Source organism: Rhinolophus sinicus, linkage group LG02, assembly GCF_036562045.2.
Source record: "Rhinolophus sinicus isolate RSC01 linkage group LG02, ASM3656204v1, whole genome shotgun sequence".
NCBI classification, from domain to species: domain Eukaryota; kingdom Metazoa; phylum Chordata; class Mammalia; order Chiroptera; family Rhinolophidae; genus Rhinolophus; species Rhinolophus sinicus.
The window spans coordinates 98,889,416-98,911,579 of record NC_133752.1 but is presented as its reverse complement, the minus strand read 5'-3'; the positions used below and the strand labels follow the sequence as shown (position 1 = coordinate 98,911,579).

General features: G+C 44.6%; 1 protein-coding gene across 2 annotated transcripts in view; it reads left to right on the top strand.

Moving 5' to 3' along the window:
* CAMK1D (calcium/calmodulin dependent protein kinase ID) overlaps positions 1-22,164 on the top strand; it is a 376,228-nt gene that overhangs the window by 143,514 nt on the left and 210,550 nt on the right. The gene's annotated exons all lie outside the window — the stretch shown is intronic.

The window sequence follows — 22,164 nt, the reverse complement described above, 5'->3', positions numbered from 1 at the left end:
CTCCCTACATGTGGTCTCAGGATTAAGTGAGATGGTGCTTAACAAGTGTTTGTAAGGCGCTTGCAGCTGCACCTGCTACATAGTAGGTGCTCGATAAAGGCTAGCTGCCACTGCTACTAGTATTATTGTTGTTGTTGTTGCTTTATGATAAGGAGATGAAGCTCAGAGATTAAAGTCACTTGTCCAATGCATTGCAGCTCATATCTGGCAGAGCCTGGAATGCCAACTGCACCAGTGTCATTTCCACACTCTGGGTGGGTCTCCCATTCTACCACACACATAGCATCTGGCACCCAGCAGGTTTCATAGAATCCACTGTTTAAATGCTTCACCTCTTCATTGAGTTTTGTTTTTGCTCCCCATGTGTGATAGAACTAAATAACAATCTCACCTGCGGCATAATGGCATACACAGAACCATTCTGATGTGGCTGGAGCCCCCCCAAAATGACCTCTCATTGATGTGGTGGCCATCACGGTCAGGCCATCCCCCTGTGTCTCACAAGGTTTGGGGGAACAAACCCTTATATGGTACCTGCTTTTGCCAGTCTGGAGGACGTCTGAGCACTGCTATGTAATTTTTAAGAGCTTCTATTAATAAAAGATGTTAGAAATATCCTTGAAATTTTTGGGGTTTGGAACCAATGCAGACCGAGAGTCCTGTCCAGATAAGCAAAACAGAACGGGACCAAGCCTTGTAGGGCCTCAAAACAGAATGTTACACCCCCACATTGTTCCTGAACATCCCATCCCTCCCACTTCCATCTCGGGGACCCACAGTGACCACTGAACGACGCTTTGCTACCAGCAGTACAAATCCATCCCCTCTGAGGGGGTTGGGAGAGTGTGTCCTGTTCTGCAGCATATGTGATGTGTGTTCCAGAACAAATGGGCCTGTATAGCTCTTCAGTGGAAGGGTTTTTGCTTGTTTGTTTGGTTGTTTGGATGGTTTCTATGTTCCCTGGAGTGCCTGTTAGGGACCCAAAGAGTTTCACATTGTCCTGTGGAGGGTTGCATGAAATGACTCGATGGATGAGAACTACGGAAAACAAATTACTCGATTAGCATCAAGCAGGAAAACAGTATGTTAATGAAACATTTGTTTAAATCACTCACTTTCCAATATGAAATCAGCGCTTGGAGGAGAGGGCATTTACTGGGTGTTAAGTTCTAGCCACGTTGCAGATGCTCGCCATTTTAGATGGAATTCTGGGTGGGCCCAGAGCCTTCTAGAGGTTCTGCCGGGGGCACAGGGCTGCCCACTGCTGAACTGAGAATACTGCCTTCATTTTTAATGTGACTCCCTCATGGGCTTAGAAGCTACGAAGCCTGGGAAGTCAGTTTTTATTCTCAGTGTATTTTTCCATCTCCGTGGGCAGCGGGCAGGGATGCAGACTTCATACGCCATCTTGGTTTATGTCATGGTCATTTTGCTTTAATTAGTGTCTCCACTCTGTGCCTCACGCAGATAATCCTCATGTTCAAGGAGAGGGCACTTAAAGCAGGGAGGGCCAGGGCCTGGGAATAACTCATCTTGATATTAGTTTCATGTTATCAGCTGCTGGAATGCCTTGAAGCGTGACCCTTCGTTCAGGAATAAAGAACAAAGAAATGATTTCTCAGGGGATAAGAACGGGATCTACCTCCTGTACTGATTTATTTTTTTTGGCCTCTGCAAATGACTTCGAACTGGAATAAAAGGCAGCTCCACATCATAAGTAGCCAAAAGCAAAATATCTGAGTTATAAAGAAAATAGTTTTGGAACCACGGTTCAAATGCCGTCATTGAAACATTCATTCGTTTAACTACCGTGTTTCCCTGAAAATAAGACCGGGTCTTATATTAATTTTTGCTCCAAAAGACGCATTAGGGCTTATGTTCAGAGGATGTCCTCCTGAAAAATCATGCTCGGGCTTATTTTCTGGTTAGGTCTTATTTTCGGGAAACACGTAATATCTATTCCTATGCATCAGGCAGCACTTTTAGGCACTTAGATTGAAAAGAGAAGATGCCGTTCTTGCCCTCCAGGAGCTCACAGTTGTTTGACTAAATCGTGACGCATAGATCTTGTGAGAGAAGCCTGACCAGGGGCTCTAGGGCAAGGCTGCCCAGATTTTTCTTTGGGGTGAGGCGTGAGAAAAGATTTTGTGGAGCAGGTGGACCCAGACAATGAGAGTATTTTGCTGGGGCAGACAGGCAGAGGGAAATTCAACCAGGAGGAACAGCGCACAGCAGACGTAAGGAGGTGGAAGGCTGGCTCGTGTGCAGGGAACCATGGGACTGGGGTCTAGGGTTGAAGGTGAGACAAAGGAGACCGGAGGTTGGAGAAGTTGGATTGTGGGGAATTGTATACCCTGCTTTGGCCTGTAGACAGTAGGGAGCTATTGAAGGGTTTGAATGAGAGGAACAACATGATAAGGATTGTTTCATAAAGATCATTGTGGCAGAACTTAGAAGGATAGATGGGAGGGGGCGAGACAGTACAGGTGGAACACTCAGGAGAGATCTCTGGAGGAGTCTGGGAGGCAACACATTAAAACAGAAGCTCTGGGTTGGGATGAAAGAGACAAATAGGAGCGAGTGCACATGGTGTCTCTGGGATGTCTGGCTCTGGAAGGAGTGGGAAGAGGGTTGAGGGGAGTTAGGGTTTTAGGCTAACTACGAGGTTTCTGATTGGATAACTGGGTGGATAACAATCTCATTAACTGAGATTAAAAAACACCAAACAGAACAGGAGGGCCGGTGATGAGTTCTGATGCAGACATGCTGAGTTTGAGGGTCTTGCAGATGACCATGTGGAAAAGACCAGCTCTGACTGTGAAGGTCTGGAACTCAGCTGTGGTCGAGGCTTGCTGGATGTCAAAGTTTTCTGAAACACAAATAAAAAAATATCTTTGATGCTTTTCATAAGTAAATCATTATAGACAGGGTCCCAAAGAGACCTGATTTATTCCAAATTCTGCCATAGTCCCTGGTCATTCGTCTATGTCCACGCTATTTTTCATCCAAATAGGCCCATCTGAGAGACTGCTTGCCCTCATACGTGCTGAATTTATTGCAGGGTAGAGATTTGTGTATTTCACTGGAGTGAAGTAATATATCTAATATATCCTTCAGGATGTCTTTATACTTGCTCTGAAAATAGTTCCGAAATGAGTCTTCTACTTGATAAGTAGATATTAAATGAAACTCAGAGGGAATAAAAAGTGGCGAGCATGACAGTGGCACATGTGGTGCCACAGGGAGCTGCTGGCTGACTTTGGCGTCCAGGGGGCGGGATCTGTAAGATTCAGCGTGAGCTACCCCCGCGGAGTGGTTAGCTCCCGTCCCAGGCACGGGGCATTTTGTGCATCAGGGAATAGCACATCATGAGCATTACACACCCTGCCTACGTTATAGAGCTTATCGTTTCTGTGCTGTTGCTTACTGAGAGGGCAGACACTACACAAATCTAATTTCAAGGCAATACATGAAGCATTTTTGGAAAAGGAGAAAGACAAATATACAAGCAGTCTGCATTTAAGTGAGAGATGAATAGAGAAGGAGATGCAGAAAGCTGGAAAATGGGAGACGAGAGAAGCAAAATGAATGAAATCTGGAGTACTGTTTTCTTGATAGTTGGGGAAGCCAAGGGTGAGGCTGGTTAAAGAGGCACTCTCTGAATGAAACATGGCACCAGAACGCAACATGCTGTTCTAATGGTTCCATGGTAGGCTGCAGAGATTATCTTGCTCAGGAAGGGGGCCTGGGTAGGAACTGCTTTTAAATTCTGTGTTCTCCTCCATCTGGGTACACTAGGGAGACTGCCCTTTTCTCTCTGTCAGTGGTTCTCAGCCCTGGTTGCACATTAAAATAACCTGGGATGCTTTTCAGAACATCCCGATGCCCAGGCCCCATCCTAGAGCAGTTGAGGTAGAACTGGAAGCTTACAAAGCACACGCTCCCCCAGTGACTCTAACACATAGCCAGCTCCATGTTGAGAACAGCTGCTCTGGGGCCCATGTCTCCTGGTCTCACCTCCCAGGGGTGAAGTTACTCTTTATGTGTCTAGGAGTGTGGAAAGACGCACACACACACACTACCACCACCACCACCACCACCACCACCACCACCACCACCACCCCGTCCTCCCCCCACCCCGCCGTCCTCCCCCTACCCAGACAGGTTTCCTTTAGGTGAGAGTTTCCACTAAGAGGAGCTGGATTTCATTATCAAAGAGGGGAACTGACGTGAGCCCACTGTCCCATAGTGGGGAGCAGGAGCAGGCACCAGCCACTGGCTGGGTTCAAGACCAAGAACCTGGCTCTTTGAGGCTGATGTGGAGGTTGGTCAAATCAGTACGACTTGGCACCAAGCACACTATCAGAAAGCGGGCAGGGCTGCTGAGGGCAGTTGGTGCCAGAGCCCAGCATTCCCTGTGGCCACGGCCAAGGACAGGCTGAATGGTAGAAAGTGTGATGGGGCTGGGCCCTCTGGAGGGAGAGTGAGTCAGCACGCTGGATGCCTGGGCCCTCCTGCCGCAGCTTGGTTCTCTGGTTCTCTTGGACCAGACACACTCCTCTCAGTGCAGATTAATCTGAGGGAAAGCGGCTTGAGCACCCACCCGAAGGAGAGGACAGCTGGTTTTGCATTAAGTAACAGCCTTCTGGGAAGTCTTCTCTGTAGACTAACTCGTTTAGATCTGGCTTGCTCCTGCTCCCGCGGCTTTGTTCTGATGGCAGGCTGGCCCTGTTCATGTGTTGAAATCACTGCCAGTTTATTGTGTGTGTTAGAGAAACATCCGCTTCAATAGGAATTCATCAATTCAAGGCTAACAAAACCACTTTTCCAATGACTGAAAATGGCTAAGTGGTAAAGCTGATACGTGAGTTTCTCAGGCCCCAGCACAGCTTTTTAAGGATCTGTCTGTTCTGCCCAGAAGATGACGATCTAACATAGAGACACCTTTTTTTTTTTTTTTTGGAAAAGTTAGTTTTGGAATCAAGGATGCAGGCAGGAAGTGTGAAGAGTAACGATCAAAAGGCCATAAGATAACAAATAGGGAGGCAGGTATATATTTTATGATCCTAGAACCCTTGGCTGTCCTGGAGAATCCTTGCTGAAAGTTCCTTTCATTTCACAAAACAAAACAAAACAACAAAATAAAACAAAACAAAACAAAACAAAACAAAACAAAACAAAACAAAACAAAACAAAACAAAACAAAACAAAACAAAACAAAACAAAACTAAACAAAACAAAACAAAACAATACAAAACAAAACAAAACAAAACAAAACAAAACAAAACAAAACAAAATTGGTGGTCAGTGTTTATTTTATTCTAACTGTGTGTGTGTATACAAGAGACAAAATTGGTTTGATGCCAATGCAGCCTTACAGCCCAGAAAGGATGCATTTGGTTCGTCCAAGCAGTCTTCACAAGGTGCTCTGCCCATAGCAGATAATCCAGGAACATTTTTGGTTTGATTTGAGATTTAGAATTATTGCATTTTTTAATTCGTTCTGTCAGTTGCTTGAGCGTTACTTACAGAGCTCCAAGAATGGGAGGAAAATAGAATTGGTAGTAGCCCTTCCTACAAAACAGGATGTTCAAACTAGCTTGAGCAGGCCTGTGGGTTTATCTGTCTTATGACCATGAACTTCTGGGGCCTGTCTCTGTCTCTGGTTTCTGCTTCCCAAATCGTGTGTTAAGTGTTGGTCTCATGGAACCTTTCGTCTCCCTGTCTTCAGTCCTTGCTCCAAAACACGACACAAATGAGAATTTAAATGCAGGTCTGATGTCAACCCTCTCCGCCTGAATGGCACAAAGTTACCTGCTTGGTGGAATGGTGGAATCCAAACTCCTTTGTAAACAAACAAGCCCCTGCTTCGTGATCTTGGTGTCTAGTGATCACCCCCCCCCCCAACCCCTCACCCCTTGTTTCAGTTTTGTTCTCCTGAAAAGAACAGATGATTCCTGAACAGACAGTCAGGTCCTGCTTCTCCCGCCCTCTCCTTCCTGCTTCAGCAGGCTAAGCCTCAGTTGGAGACGCCCCCTCCTTCAGGATACCCCCCTTGATTGTCCCTGCCTAAGTGGGCTCCTCCCTCTGAGATCCCACGGCACCGGGTTTACCTCTATCCCTCCTGTCTCTGACTGAGAGGTCTGCTTTCTGAGATTTCTGTGGGTTTCCTGAATCCAGTCCTGGACTAAAGGCGTGATGAGAATGATGAGTTGGGTCGGGGGGTGGGGAATCAAGTGATCGTAAGGAGGTTACACTGGGCTTGGGCACTAAGCAAAGAGGCATTGGAGTCAAGAAGAAATCTACGCTGATTTCCAGTGCTCTCACTGGTGACTCAGGATGGCAGGTCCATCAGCCAATGGGGCATTCTAGAAGAGGAGGCAGACATGAGGGGAAGATGGTTCTCCTATGGCAACAGAGCAGACTTAAATCTAGTCTGGCTGTTCCTGCCACTTTTCATGCTATATATATATATATATATGTCTCTGCAGATATTTAGGGTAGTTGAAGAAACAGTGTGTTTTATCACACTTCTAGAACGAGTGTCAGTTATTTGTGTGCTTAATTCCATATACTAACTCCCTGTCGTCCAATCTGCCTGTGTGCTTGGGGAGTGCAGCCCTTGTGGGGATTAGCTGGCGGTTTAAATCCTTCTAACAATATGTCTTGGCAAATGTTGTCCCCTTCGCCTGCAGATTTACTTAGCTAATGATTTATACAAGTCGCACTTAAATGATTTCAATAGAAGTATATTTACATCTTATAGTCTGATACTCCTAGAAAGTCAGTGACTTAGATCGGAGGGTCACACAACATGCAAGATTAGGCACAGGGAGTCCTGAGGTGCACTGGGGTGGGCAATAACAGAAAAGAAAGAAAGATACATCAAAGGTTCTTTTCTGCTCGGTTGTGTTGATTCTGCTTTCTACATGGTTTTGGCATTATTTATATGGGTAGATAAATGATTTCAGTGAAGTTGTATTTATGACTCATTATCTAGTTTAAATTATATATAATTTGGTGAATAAATTTTATTTTACATACTTGAAGTCCAGGGTTATCATTTGGGTAGTGTAACAGTTACTGTTTTAAAGCTGTACAACTGATTTCCCCCTCAAAGTGAGGCCAGAGTCTAAGGTGACCGGTTTGAAGTTTTTAGGAAATGCACAATCAAAGGGATCATTTCTAACAAAGTAGCTGCATGGCATTTGATAAATGGGATCCACTTTTAGATATTTGCATTTTTCTTTCATAATTATATATTTTTAAATTTTTATTGGGGAGCACTGTGTTTTTCTAGGCCCCATCAACTCCAAGTCAAGTCATTGTTTTCAATCTAGTTGTGGAAGGTGCAGCTCACTGGCCCATGTGGGATTTGAACCGGTGACCTTGGTGTTATGAGCACTGCGCGCTCTAACCACTGAGCCAACCGGCCACCCATAAATATTTTAAAAATAGTGTTGACTGTATGATTCAGACATGTGGTAGGTATCACTGGGGACCTAGACACACGTAAGGATATTTGTAAACAAATAGAGTGCTGTGATAGATGTGGTGTTTTGTTTCTTGTTGTAGGCTACAGAACTGGTATGCTACATTCATGTATATATGCATGTATTATACACAGTGTGTGTATACACGTATATACATATACATACATACATACATACATACATACATACATATATACACATTTTAAATTTTTTTTTTATGTCTTTCCACTGAAGAGCAAAAAATTCTTTTTGCCTAATTTAGTAAATATGCTGTCATGGCTGTGAAAACCTGCTAATTACTTTAATAAGTTAATTAGGCATATGAAAAACCTTTTTTAACTTTAAAATGTTCAAGGGTTAGGAATTATGCAAATGTTAGGCATTACCACTCTCATCCTACTATGCTAAGTAAGAGCTCAGAATATCTCTGTGCAAGCGGTAAGGACAGAAACTGTGGTCTCCATTTCATGGAGGGAGAAAGTGAGGCGCTGAGTGTGCTAAGGTGAGTGATGGGGACAGTGGGAGCTTCTCACTTGCAGAGCTATTCTCCACCTCTGAGGGTGGACCCAGCCTTCCCTTCTGTTAGCAAACCACTGTTGGAACTTTGGGCACTTTAGGATAAACTGATAGGAATCTGAAATCTTATGATTCCCAAAGAATAATCAGAAATAGATGTCAACAGGTTTCAGTAGACACTCGATATCAATAGATTAATAGAAATAGGTGTCAATTAATTAAATTAATAGCCTGATAACTCTAAAATCAGAAGTCAGCCTGTTGTCCCAACTTAGTCCCTGGAAATCTAGAGCAATTTTTATCTATCCTTTGAGATTTTAAATACGGATAGTCTCATTTTGTCTTAATTTAGAAACTAGCTGCGACTTCTACACGCATTGTTTTATGTAATGTTACAATAAAACTATGAAGTAGATACCATTATCCACATTTTACAGATGAGGAACTGGGACTTATGTAAGACATTTCCAGAGGCCACATAAGCAGTTACAGGTACAGCAGGAAGTCAGACCCAGGTCTGTTTGTCCCATTGTGACTTGCCCCCCTGTGTTTCCATGCTGTCCCTTTAAGACAGGGCCACATAGTCAGTCTTCCTGGAGGCCATAGCCCGCTGCATGGCGGGGGGTGCCCGTTAATGGTGAGAGAACAAATGCCTAATTGCCTGTCTTATACTGCCGTCAGGGAGGTGGCCTACAACACTGGTGAAGACCCAAGAAGCCGCTGGCTTAAGTTTTCATCCAGCTACATCCCGTACTAGCTGTGTGACCATGGACAGATTATTTCAACGCTGTGCCTCCATTGTCAAGAACATGGGATGATATTAGTACTTGCCTCACATATTTGTAGGAATTAAAGATCCAATGCATGCATGTCACTTAGAACAGTGCATGGCACACAATGTGGGTTCTCCAAGTGTTTGCTATTTGTGTTGTTATTCCGTGTACGGAGGACATCCTGTCAGACACTGGGGATGGGGAGAAGCTGCCTTCCCAGAAGTCAGTCACACAGCCCCATGTGGGGTGCCCTTTTCTGGGGGCCTGGGAAGCCCTGCTGGTGGAGGAAGCTGTGCCAGCAGCAGGGAAGTAGGTGGCGGGCCTCACCCAGTGGAGAGGGAACTGCGGTTGTCTCCCCAGTCTAGCTGCAGAGTTGGCAAGAAGATGTCAGTTTGACTGTTTTCCTTGCCGAAAAAAACTATGACAGCTGCTGCTCTCCTTGTGTCTCCTACTGCCTGCCATCTCTAACGTTAGTCACAGAGCATTAGAACAGGACAAGGAGCTTAGAGAGCTTGGTCCAGTCTTTTGACATCCAGATGAAGAACCACGTCCAGAGAGGTTAAGTGATTGGCCCAAGGTCAGAGCTAATTTTGGCAGACGTGCAGCCACAATGACGTTTCTGGCCTCCTAATTGAGAGCTCTTTCCACATAACCACACTAGCTCTCTTGTACAGCATCCCGCAGGAGAATGCAGAAAAATAACTCTTCCTCATGTTTGTAAGACCCTTGAAATGCGTGGCAGGGAGTAAAGGCTTTGCCCGGGTAGTTGGCCAGATTCCAGGATGGGATAGCAAATCTGGTTTCCGAATTCCCCTGGTGATTTCAATGAGATGTGCTGTTCTTTCCTCCGCCTGCCTTCTGGGGATGCAGTGTTGCTGTAGGCTGTAATTGCTGTCGTGTTCTGCCCCACATTTCCCCGGTTCTGTGGGATTCACCACAAAGGAGCTCAGAGGCCAGCCTCACTCAAAGTCTGTGTTAAAGATGAAACATTGGGAATGCTCATTCCCATTTCAGGTGTGTTTGATGACATTGGTCCTTGTGCAAGTTTCTTGTCAATAGAATGGAGATACCACTTCTCAGAGGTACAGTAGGAAGAAGCCAGCTATGGACCGTGGACTAACGTGGAAATATGGTAAGTGCTACTCTGGGGAGAGGCCCTAATCCAGGGAGACATTCTCCACTCTCCCCGAGCAGCCGCAGACCAGGGAGGCATGCTGAATACCCAAGCCCTTCCTGTTCTTTCTTGGTCCTGTTTGATCCTCTGCCCTTTTTCCACCTTTCTAGAAACAAAGGGAGGGCTGCCTTCTCACATACTGTCAGGGACATCAGAGTGGGTTTGGGGGACAGTGGGTCATTCTGAGGGTGGCCAGGGCAGGGAAGCCCCTGAGCAGTTAACCACTGAGGAAAGGTACCATTTATGGAATAAACCCACCTGTTCAAGAGGATACGGAATTATCTTCAGTGCCAAATTTGTACACATGTAGTATGTAAGTTTTTCTGGGTATAAAAGTAAATTTACAGAAAGAAGTTTTCACTCAATGATTAGATATTCTTTCTAGTGAGTCTCCATGCTGGGGAGCAAAGGGATAATGCAGCCATTTTAAAAAAATGAATGCTTCCCTGGGTGGAGTTCAGTTGGCTTGCTTGAGTTGTGTTTCCACAAATCCAAACCCCATTCCCGAGCTGCGAGTGCCTGGTGTGTTGTTGTGTTTGCTTGTTTGATCCTGGTAGGATCTGTCTGGGACAGAGCCACTTGAGGCAGCCCCTGGGAGGGTGGCCTTGAGGGTTGCAGAGTCCACGTTTAGTGGAGTGAGTGCCTCAGGTCTTGGGTCCACTGTCAGCGAGCTCCCGTGTAACATCACAATTTGGGAGGCAAATCCATCTGTGGGTGCATCTTGCTGTTTAACTGCATAAAGGATCCGTTTTCTGTTGAATTCAGAACACATTGTAGGTGGGCCCTGGAAACTTCCCCATCTGCTTTTTCTCAGGTTATCTTAAAAAATATCAGTAGAATGGTGGAAACTTTGATTGACTTGTTCTTGGGCCCAGAGTTCCTTTCTTTCCCCTCTCTCCTTCCTTTCTCCCTCCCTCCCTCCTACCCTCTTGCTTTCCCTCCTTCCTTCCCATCTTTTTCTTTCTTTCTTTCTTGGAGTGCTTCATTCCTTAAAACCTTGCAGAAGATTGTAGGAATAGGTCAGTAAGCTAAATTTGACCCATGAAGAGTATCTCAGCTTACTACCACTTATACCTCAATAAAGCAGAAAAAAAGGTTGCTTGTTAATATAATTTCCTGGAGGGCTATGGCAAGGAGTTTTTACTTTCCAAAACATAGTTGTTTAATTAAGTGTCACAGTATTTCCTTATGCAGACATTATGCTATAGCTCATTCCAACAGTTTGGGGACAATCACTATTAAGTTATTATTAAGTCTATTACTATTATTATTAATTATTATTTAGTCATTGTAACTTCCAAAATAATAATAGCCCTCTTGAAAAAATAATTTAGAATGACTGTTTTTTTCTTTATAATGATAACAGTGTCAAGCGGTATAGTACAAACTTCTGAATGAAACTTTGTTCTGAAGAAACTACTTATGCAAGAAATATGCCTGAATAGTCACAATATTGTTGCTGAGTTAGGTGAACAGATGGCAATGAGACTTTTCAGAATATATATTTCAGACTCCTGTATTCTCTGTACTCAAGAGTTCAGTTAGTGTGGACATTTAATTTCCTTTTGCAATAATGAGCTACATTACATTACTTGCATAAAGCATAATTTAAAAATGAAATAACCCATAATATCAATATATTTGATTTTTTTCATTGTACCTTTTTTCCAATGGTACCTACTATATTTATTATATAAAATCTTGTTGTACAGATCTAGTTGAAATTGATCTTTTCTTTCTTTAAATTAAAGTTTATTGGGGTGACAATTGTTAGTAAAGCTACATAGGTTTCAGGTGTACAATTCTGTATTACATCATCTATAAATCCCATTGTGTGTTCACCACCCAGAGTCAGTTCTCTTTCCACCACCATATATTAGACCCCATTTGTCCTCTTCTAGAGCCCCCCTCCACCCTTACCCTCTGGTAGCCCCTAAACTATTGCCTATGTCTGAGTTTTTGTTCTTTCAGTTTGTCTTGTTCTTTTGTTGTTTGCGGTTTATATACCACATATCAGTGAAATCATATGGTTCTCTCCTTTTTCTGTCTGACTTATTTCGCTTAGCATTATAATCTCAAGATCCATTCATGTTGTCACAAATGTTCCTATTTCATCTTTTCTTACTGCCGAATAGTATTCCATTGTGTATATATACCACAACTTCTTTATCCATTCATCTATCGAAGGACATTTTGGTTGTTTCCATGTCTCGGCCAATGTAAATAAAGCTGCAATGAACATTGGAGCACACTTGTCTTTATGGAGGTTTTCAGATTTTTTGGGTAGATACCCAGGAGAGGGATTGCTGGGTCATATGGAAATTCTATTTGTAATTTTTTGGGGAACTTCCACACTGCCTTCCATAACGGCTGCACCAGTCTGCATTCCCACCAACAGTGCATGAGGGTTCCTTTTTCTCCACAGCCTCTCCAACACTTGTTACTATTTGTCTTGTTGATGATAGCCATTCTAACTGGGGTCAGGTGATAGCTCATTATGGTTTTTATTTCCATTTCTCTGATGATTAGTGATGTTGAGCATTTTTTCATATGTCTATTTACCATTTGTATGTCCTCTTTGGAGAAATGTCTCTTCAAGTCCTCTGCCCATTTTTCAATAGGGCTTTTTTTTTTTTTTTTTTTTTTTTGAGTTACATGAGTTCCTTGTATATTTTGGATATTAGCCATTTATTGGAGGCACTGTTTGCAAAAATCTTCTCCCATTCAGTTGGTTGCCTCTTTGTTTTGTCGATGGTTTCTTTTGCTGTGCAGAAGCTTTTAAGTGTCATATAGTCTCATTCATTTATTTTAGCTTTTACTTCTATTGCCTTTGGAGTCAAGTTCATAAAATGCTCTTTGAACCCAAGGTCCATAAGTTTAGTACCTATGTTTTCTTCTATGCAGTTTATTGTGTCAGGTCTTATGCTTAAGTCTTTGATCCATTTTGAGTTAATTGTGGTACATGGTGACAGGTAGCAGTCCAGTTTCATTCTTTTGCACATGGCTTTCCAATTCTCCTAGCACCATTTATTGAAGAGGCTGTCTTTTCTCCATTATATGTTTTTTGCTTCTTTGTAAAAAATTATCTGTCCATATTTATGTGGGTTTATTTCTGGATTCTCAATTTTATTCCATTGGTCTATGTGTCTGTTTTTCTGCCAATACCATGCTGTTTTGATTATTGTTGCCCTGTAGTACAAGCTAAAGTCAGGGAGTGTGATACCTCCAGTATTGTTCTTTTTTCTTAAGATTGCTTTGGCTATTCGGGGTCTTTTGTGTTTCCATACAAATCTTATGAAAAAATTGATCTTTTCTAGTGCTCTTAAAAACTGTGTGGTGAGCATACGATGGACTAGAAAACACTTATGAAGGAATTATAAAATTTACCTAGGAAAATGAATATTGTAAAGTTCTTGAAACCAGTGTGCTAAATGTTGGTAGTAATTTTACCTTTCCACCTAAGTCGATGTGACAGCGACCCAGGGTCGCTGTAGGTTTAAGATTCTACAAGTACTTGAAATAACTCCCATTTAAAAATATTTCCTAGCTGAGACTTTTAAATAATTTAGACTTGTCATCTTCTAATTATTCTGAAATCTACTTCAGAGGGATGCATCATTCTTCCAAGATTGTTGATATTTTCCTAGCCTTTAATTCGTGTCCCCTCCCTTCACTTACCCTTTAAGATGCAGGAGGAAAGGAGCGAGTAACATTGTGGGCTCCCTCTGGCCACGTCCATGTCATCTCCTGTGCCTGGATGCACTTCCTCGGCACTGGTCTGGCCTCATGGGGCGTCCAGTCTCCTGGGCCCTTTGCTGCTCAGTGTGGTCCACAGACCCTGGCATCAGCATCTGCAAGGAGCCTGTCAGACTCTTGGGCCGGACCCACTGAATAAGGATGGGCAGCCCGAACCCCCTGGTGATTTGTGCGCACACTTACCTTTGAGAAGCCCTGATCTAGGAAACTTTCTTTTGGAAACTAAGATGACACAGCTGCCCCTTCTATGAGCTCAGGCAGCATCTGGTAGTTTCTCCTCTTGTAACACTTATCACAATAGAGAGTGATTGCCCATTGCTTTGTCTTTATTCCCACTGCATTGAAAACTCCTGGAGGAGAGGGATGGTATTTGAGCTCCAAATGTATTTCTAGCGCCTGGCAAAATCCCTGCTACATGGTAGGTGCTTCCTACGAGTATGTTTTTGTTGAATTATACCAAGTTCACAACAGGGAAGGTTGAGGAACAATATGTATTCTTGTCCCTCTTAATAAATATAAAAATACTTTATTTCCATGACTGAATAGACTCTTCAAGTGTTTTGAAAACATAAGTACATGTATCCTAAGAAAAATGTTTTGAAAGTGGCAAATTTGTTTTCATTTCAAAGATGGAAATTGGTACTAAAAATACTAAAAACTTAAAAAAAAATTGTTTTAATGTAATATGTTAAATCTCTGTTGGAATTGGCCCAGAATTTCTAGTTTTGTTGTCAGTTCTTCTTGGATGGGACATGTAATACTCTCTTTAAAATGTAGACTGCAGAGGGAAATGTGTGAATGATATCCCACAGACATCCCCCAATTGTTTTAAAAAAAATTCTGCTCGAGGTGCTTTGTGTCTCAGGTTTACAGTTTCTCTACAGAATTTTAAATATGAAAAAACACTGTTAATGTCTCTCAAGTTTTGATGACTCAACTACCTTGTGGGAAGACACTGGCAGTATTTTGAACTGAATTCACAGATTTATTTGTTGAACCTTATTGATCACTGTATACTTTCAAAATGAACAAAACCCTGTCCACACCTCAAGTGCTGGTGGTGGGGACAGGGAGCCTCCCCAGAACCCACCACGTGTGCATAATGGTGGCCTGAGACCTGATGGGAGGAATGGAGGCTTGGCTGAGGGCTTCAGAGAAGGAGCCAAACTAGGCACTTGATGAGTCAGAAGGTGGCTTTGAAGTGACCTAGAAGGATGGGCGGGCTTTTCCTGGGTGGGGATGGAGAAGCACCTCAGTGGATGGAACAGCTGGAATTTATAGACAGAAAAGAGATGAAAAGTGGAGGCTGAGTTCGGATGTGTGGCTGGAGTGGGTGAGAAGACACAAGTGAGAAGGAGCGGGGAAGATACTCAGAGCACAGAGCTGCTTCCTTGCTCGGCTTTACTTTATCTGCGAGGCAGGATGCTGCACAGAGGGGGTGGGGAAGGAGTGATGGGAAGGTGAGGGTCAGCTGCTGAGGTGGCTGCTGGGTGAAGGTGGATCAGAGCCGTGCCAGAATAGAGACTGAGACCGCCTGGGGTATGACTACGTCCTGGCCAGAGGGAGGGGCCCTAACAACCCTGCGGCCCGCACCTGAGACACCAAAGAGGGAGATACATTGAATCTCTGCCAGTTCTGGGTGGTAAGGATTGAGAGAAGTGAGATTTCAAGTCTAGTGATGGGAAAAGTGCTGGGACCATTGACAGAAATAGAGTGAGGACAGTGGCGGGACACAGTGCCGTTCATGGGACATCTTTCTTTCCTCTGACAGGAGAACTAATGACAGAGTTAATGGATGTGACCCCAGAGGCCTGAGGGAAACGAGGCCAGGCCAGAAAGCCATTAGGTCTGCAGTACTGGAAGAGAAAATGGCACTTGTTTGAATTAGCGATGCCTGCAGCTGAGCAATGTGCTGTGGTGGGGACAGCGGGCAGGGAGGTGCGAGGGCATGGTGGGAACGGATAGGTTGGACCGACCATTCCCCAGGGCTGGTTTATGTAGACACAGATGAATATTATGATGGCAGTACCGCGATGCATTACACTCATTAGGACAAGAATTTGGGCCTCTGAGGTAGGTCTTAATTATAGTCCGGGTTTTTAAGATGGATGAAATGAAGCAAACAATAAGTTTAGCAGTATGTTTTCTCAAGTTCTGACTTCTAGAACAGTGGCTTTCGCGCTCTAGCTTTTGATGATTTCAGAATGCCCCTTACTTTCTGCTTCCTTTTCTTCTTCCCCTTTTCTTCCTCTTGCCTTCTTTTGCTACTAAACTTCTTTAAATTGTGTTTCTACATCTATTGCTGTACCTCCTCACTTATCAACTCCCTCACAACCCCTTTACAATGCAGCTTCTGCCCAGCCGTCGTACTAATGCTGTTTCCTCTAAAACCATCAGTTAATTTTGAGTTACCAAATGTCATAGCCTTTTCAAAGGATCAATTCCCATTGATTAAGAAAAGATGGACTCTTGATCTCTCCATGTACTCGTATTTATCCCTCTCTCCATCCTTTCCATAAAGCTTGATTGAACGCTAATAGCAGTATTAGTCTGTACTTACTGAGCAGCTCCCATGGCCAACGCCTCCCTATTTGTGCCTTGTCCCATTCCAGCACAGAAGCACCGAGAAGGCGCTGTGATCCTCCATAGTTAATGCATGAGAACCCTGAACATCACAGAGTTCGGGTAACGTTCACACGGCCCTCTAGGTAGTAAGTGCAAAGATGGGATATGAACCAGTTCAGTCCCACGGTAGAGACCAGAATTCAGACCACTACATGCTACTGACATCGTGCTCAGTCACACACACACACACACACACACACACACACACACACACACACACACTTTGGGAATGTGGGGGCTACAAAGTCGAGTTAGACAGGAGCCTTACATTTGCAGCCCAGGGTGGAGCCCAGCAGCATAAGTGGAAGACCACAGTTCTTTGGGAAGTGGCAGATGCTTGGAGACCACAGGCAGGGGTCCCAGCCCAGGGAAAGGGACTTGACTGTCTTGTGAACCAACTCCTGAGGAACAAGCAGAAGTCGGCCAGCTGTGTGTGGTAGAGAGGAGTCCAGGAAGAGCAGAACAGCCTGAGGGTGGGAGAGCACAGTGTGCCCAAGGGTTAAGATCCAGGAGAGAGACTCCTCACCGGGCTCCACCTCCTGTGTCCGTGACTGTATGGCTCTGCGCAATCTCGCCTGTGTCTTTCTCTTCCTGTCCTGCTTTCCTCATCACTGCATACCTAGACAATGGCAGCAGCCTTCACTCGCTGCCTTTTCTCATCTATCATGTATCACGCAGGCCAACTAACCTTATAGCTCTCTTTGGTCATCTCACTGCGTGAGAGAATGGCTCGCCACTGGCCAAACCATTTGGTCTGCCTCCATACTTGACATCCATATTTGGGTGTCAGTCTGTTTCCTGTTGTGTCTTTCGTGACACGTGCACCTCTTCCCCGTGGAGCAAACAAGCACTCTTGTCTGCTCTCAGTCTACTGTGCTTCCCCTTTGCTCAGGTTGAAGCATTTGAAAAGGTGTCTGTTCTCTCCTTTTTACTCTATGTCTCCTTGGCTATTTTCCCTTGAGCAGAAAATCCAGTGATCCTATATTTTCAGAGGAGGCAAAGATTGCCCCCGAAACCTTTGAGGGTCTGTTGGCAGAGCCAGCACTCCTCAGTGAGGGGGGCATCCCGAAGGCTTAGCCATCCAAACCTGGCCGCATGAGCCTGGCCTCTTCTGTCTCTAGAGAATTCTTAAGGCTATAACTTGCTCATCAATGTGATCTGTAAGTAATTTCACTAACCGATGTTTCTGAATTGGAAACCTAGGCTGTACCAATGCAGTCAAACTACATATATATGTGTATACGCATATTAATGTGTATATATATTATATATGTACATTACAATGTATATATTGTGTGTGTATGTGTGAGTGTATATGTGGTGTGTGTGTGTGTGTGTGTGTGTGTGTGTCTGTATAGCTTCATTGAAAGACTAGAGCCTGCTGGGACTGGCAGCTTGTCTTCCATGTCACAGTACTTGGTATATAAAGCTAGTGACTCTGAAAGTATTGAATTAGCTACAGATTAACTCCTCTGAGAACTTTGTTTCAGATGTCAGTGGGAGATGTACTTTGTATATAGAAGCCTTACTTCCAACAGGTCTTGTTAACCAGGTCAAGTTTTACTTTGTACATGAAAGATAGAATGTAAATCATAATGAAATGACTGTGGAAAGACAGAGTAGCCCCGCTAGAAAGACAGAGAAAGGCAAGGCATGGAATACAGTGTCCTGTTGTCCCGGTACCAGCCTGAAAAGCATGCGAAAGTGCTTGGGGAAGGTTCCCTGCGGGGCCACAAGAATGGCCAAGGTTGGAAATTAAGTTCTGGGAGGAGAGCCAGAAGCAACTGGTATTATTTTACCTGGAGAAATTTGACCACTGGCATTCGTTAACATATTTATTATTGTATTTGAGTGGCCAGCATTCTGTGGGGGAACTGTGCTTTTTCTTTTCAAGCCCTTGAAGATTTAGAATCATAATACATAGACGCAATAATTTTACATTGAACATAATGAGTTCCAGAGAAATTAAACAACCACAGTTCACCACTTGTTGTTGGCTGGACCAGGATCAGGATGTGGGGCTTGAGGACACAGAAGTGTAGCGAGGCTACTTTTTCTTTTACCCTCTTAGGGTTGTTTTGGGCCTGAGAGTGACAGTGATGTAAGATGGATCAACAGGAGACAAGCATACAAATCTAGTTAATACAAGTTTTATGCCACACAGCGGGCTTCATAAGGAACGAAGACCCAAAGAAATGCTGAAACCTGCTTTCATATTAGGTTGAACAAAGAGAGGCCCAGGTCTGTCTGCATAGAATTCTCTTGGTCTCATCTTCTTGTCCTGGATGATAAGAATGTTATTTTCCTTCTGGTATCCAGAGGATGTCTTTCACGTGGGAATTTCATCTCCCGCTTTTAAGGAAAAGAGGGTAGGTCAGAATGTTTTTCTTGTATTTGGTGTTTTTAACTCATAATATTCAATATGTCCTTAACTCAAAATTCAGTATGTTAGAATGATGTATTTTGGGGCAGCATGTTCTGAACTCCCTCAGAAGTCGCAGACGAAATTGAAGTCGGATGAAAACAATTTCTTGTCAGGAGAAGCCTGTCTATTATTGGAATGGGAGCATGTAGTGTCCTGTCTGGGACGTCAGAACATACAGTCCACACTGGGACGTTGTAGAGGGGGAGGGATGGGCTATTTCTCAGTGGCTCTGTAATATGATGGCGCCCAGGACAGGAGTTGGTGTTTCCTTTGCATGTAATGTAAGATAAATTGTTCTGGCAAGCATGTGGTTTGATACTTGCCATTGTTAAAATAGCTTACCCCATTTCTAGTCAGATGTGTTTAAAATAACCAGCCCAGGTGAGGCTGTTTCCCAGCAGGACCTTGGGTGCTGTCAGCAGCCGAACGGTAGGAGGGTCTGTGCACCTGAGGGACTCCATGCTGTGGGCATTCTCATTCAGGGAGCGTTTCCGCTTGAGGTGTTAATCTTTTCAAGGACCACGTGAGGCTGACGGTACTAACCAGAGTTAGAGTGATCCGAACATTACAATGGACAGTGCCTGTCACTACTCAGGCACAGTTTTTCACCAGAAACACCTTCTGCTGTTGTTTCTCCAATGTGGTGACCAAATGCAGAGCCTGTGAGGACCCTGGCGGTCAGTCTGTCCCGCCACTGCCGGTCATCAGTGACCTCTGATCTGGGTCATTCTGAGGCCTGCCCGAGGCTTCAGGGCAACAGCCTGTGTCCTGCTTCGAGGACGTTTCCTCTTCAGCGAGTGGATGCTCAGAGCCACGCCTGGCATGAGTCCTCACTGAGGGCCAGCTGTGGCAGGTGAGCCACCAGCACCATCGGCTTCTTCCAGCCTGTGATGCGAGAGGGTTTTCCCAGGGCCATTGCTCTGACAGGTGGTCTCATGGATGTAGCACTTCAGAACGTGAGCCTCCGCGAGTACTGACAGACCAACATCGTGGAAGGCCTGCTGTGGGTGATGGGCACACTGGCTCTCTCCCCCAAAACCTACATGAAGACTCTCACCACATTGTGATAAATATCTTTTAAATGTCTTTTAAAAATCTTCTAAATATCTTTTAAATTGTTTCTATTCCAATTTTTAGTAGTAGCAGCCTAACACAAACCTGAAGTATTTCTGTATTAGCGAAAAAAACGAACTCCAGTTGGCTTAAGCGAACACTCTTTATTAGGAGAACACTGGTTTATCTTAGCCAAGCAAAGGAAAAAAACACACGAGGCAAACAGTTTTGTTCCCGGAATGTCATCTTAGGAATTCATGATCTTCTATCTAGGGTATAAGTCTCACCCCCCTCATATGTCTGTCTGTCTGTCTGTCTGTCTCTACTTTTTCAAAGTGCCGATTCCTGGGACAGCGTAGACCTGTCTTGGGTCAGGAGTTACCCTTGGATGGAGCAGATGTGTTCAGGCTCACATGGCATAACTGTGGCCCTATCTCGGTGTTTCAGCTGCGCCTGGAAAGCGGGGCATCCTTGTGAACCCAGCACCCCTCCAGGGTTGTGTGCCACATGTGGGAGCCAGAATTAAAAGTGCACAATCTTATCCCTCTGGAGAGGAATGCTTCTGTCACCACAGCAGAGGCCTCTGGACCTGGTCCTGCTTGCAGTTTAAATTCTCAAGTCCCTGTTCCTGGAGGGGGACCTTGTAAGGAGGACCTCAGCCCCTGGAGAGGTGTAGCACACCCTGGTGGCTGTGCTTCATTGGTAGCTGTTTGTAACACTTTGTGAAATGCTCAGATTGTTTTGAACCCACAGGAGTGAAATGCACACCTAAATATGTGACAGTTGCATGAACACTCTGTCATTGACACTTCTCCCTGCAGCTTGGTCCTCCCTGACTTGTCTGGTGCTGAGCTGTGCAGGGGCTCCCTTCCTCCCTCGTCTCACGGAGCGCTTACTTTCCATGTGGTTCCTAACGCCCTTGGAGCCAGAGGCCTCCTCGGTGCTCAAGGCTGTCTCTGTCTAAGAAAGCCATCGTCCAGGTCCCTATGTCCCAGGGGAGGGAAACTGTGGGACAGGGCCAGGGCAAGCTGGAGTCCCCCCAGTGGGTACCATCTTCAGGGACTCCAAGTGGTAGACGAAAGCGCCCAAGGCGATGAAAATAAGACCAACTATATATTTGCAAGTCAGGATGTATGTAACATAACGAAGGAAGTCTCCGAAAGAAAGGATGCAGTAAAAGTTTGCTTCACATGGTTAGGAAGTCTGACTCTCTTGTTAAAGGTAACACCCCATCTCCAAAGCTACTTCCAAGAGAAGACCCCACCACAGAGAGGGAGCCTGACCACACCTGCCCCTGCAGCTCTGGGCCTCGTGCTGAGGGCCACGACCCTCTCTTGCTGCCCCTTTACATGCAGGCCCAGACACAGGCAAACAGTGTTCTTTGGTCTCTCCTCCTTTGTCTACCTGTGGTACTTCTGAGAATACCAAAAGCTCGGGTATTACAAGGAAAAAAATTAGATACAGAGCGTTCCGTGAATCAAGATGTCTCTATCTTTCAAGGGGCATATTTTGCTATTAGTAGCCCAGGGGTCTGTCCAGTCCATGTGGGTCCATCTGTGAATCTGTCTTCCTGGTTCCCACATGGCTGATACTGTGTCTAACCTACCATCTGCGAGGAAAATGCCTTGCAGATTCAGGGCACACAGACCCCTTAACATCTAGGCCAAGAGAGAAAGGTCTGGTTTCCTCTCGTCTTCCCTGTTCACTCCCACTCTCCCACTTTTTCCTGTCTCAGGAGGGCCCATCCCATGCACCAGGTGATGCCCCCCCCCCCCACTTCCCTTTTCAGGTGAGATCTCGTTTCCCTCGGCCTCTTTCTTCCTGATCTTCAATAGATGTACCTGTGTCAGAACACACAAGGGGAGCGAACGCATCGATAGAGCAAGAGATATACACATAGAGTGGGAGGGAGTGTTTTCCCCCTTCACTCACCTTCACAAAGCCTAAGTTTGACTCACTGATCCAACACAATCCATTGAAACATATTGTGGATAAAGCAAGGGGATCCCTCTTCTTTGATATACTAACCAGTGGCTGGTTGCCAAAGGGCATTAGCTGTGCTCTTTCTGGTTAGAAGATGGGTTCAGTGCGTCACACAGGATGCAGTTACTTATGTGTATAAGAACTTTCACTTCAGGTCAGGATGTATGCCATTCAGGAAATGTTTATTAAACAGCTGTTTTGTACACGCATATCCAAACCAACTAAAGCTATTGTGAAAATCACTCCACAAAAGAAATACATTTATTAGGTTGGTGCAAAAGTAATTGCAGTTTAAAAGGTTAAAATGATTGCAAACACCACAGTTACTTTTGCACCAACCTAATAACATCATCAAAAATACAGGAA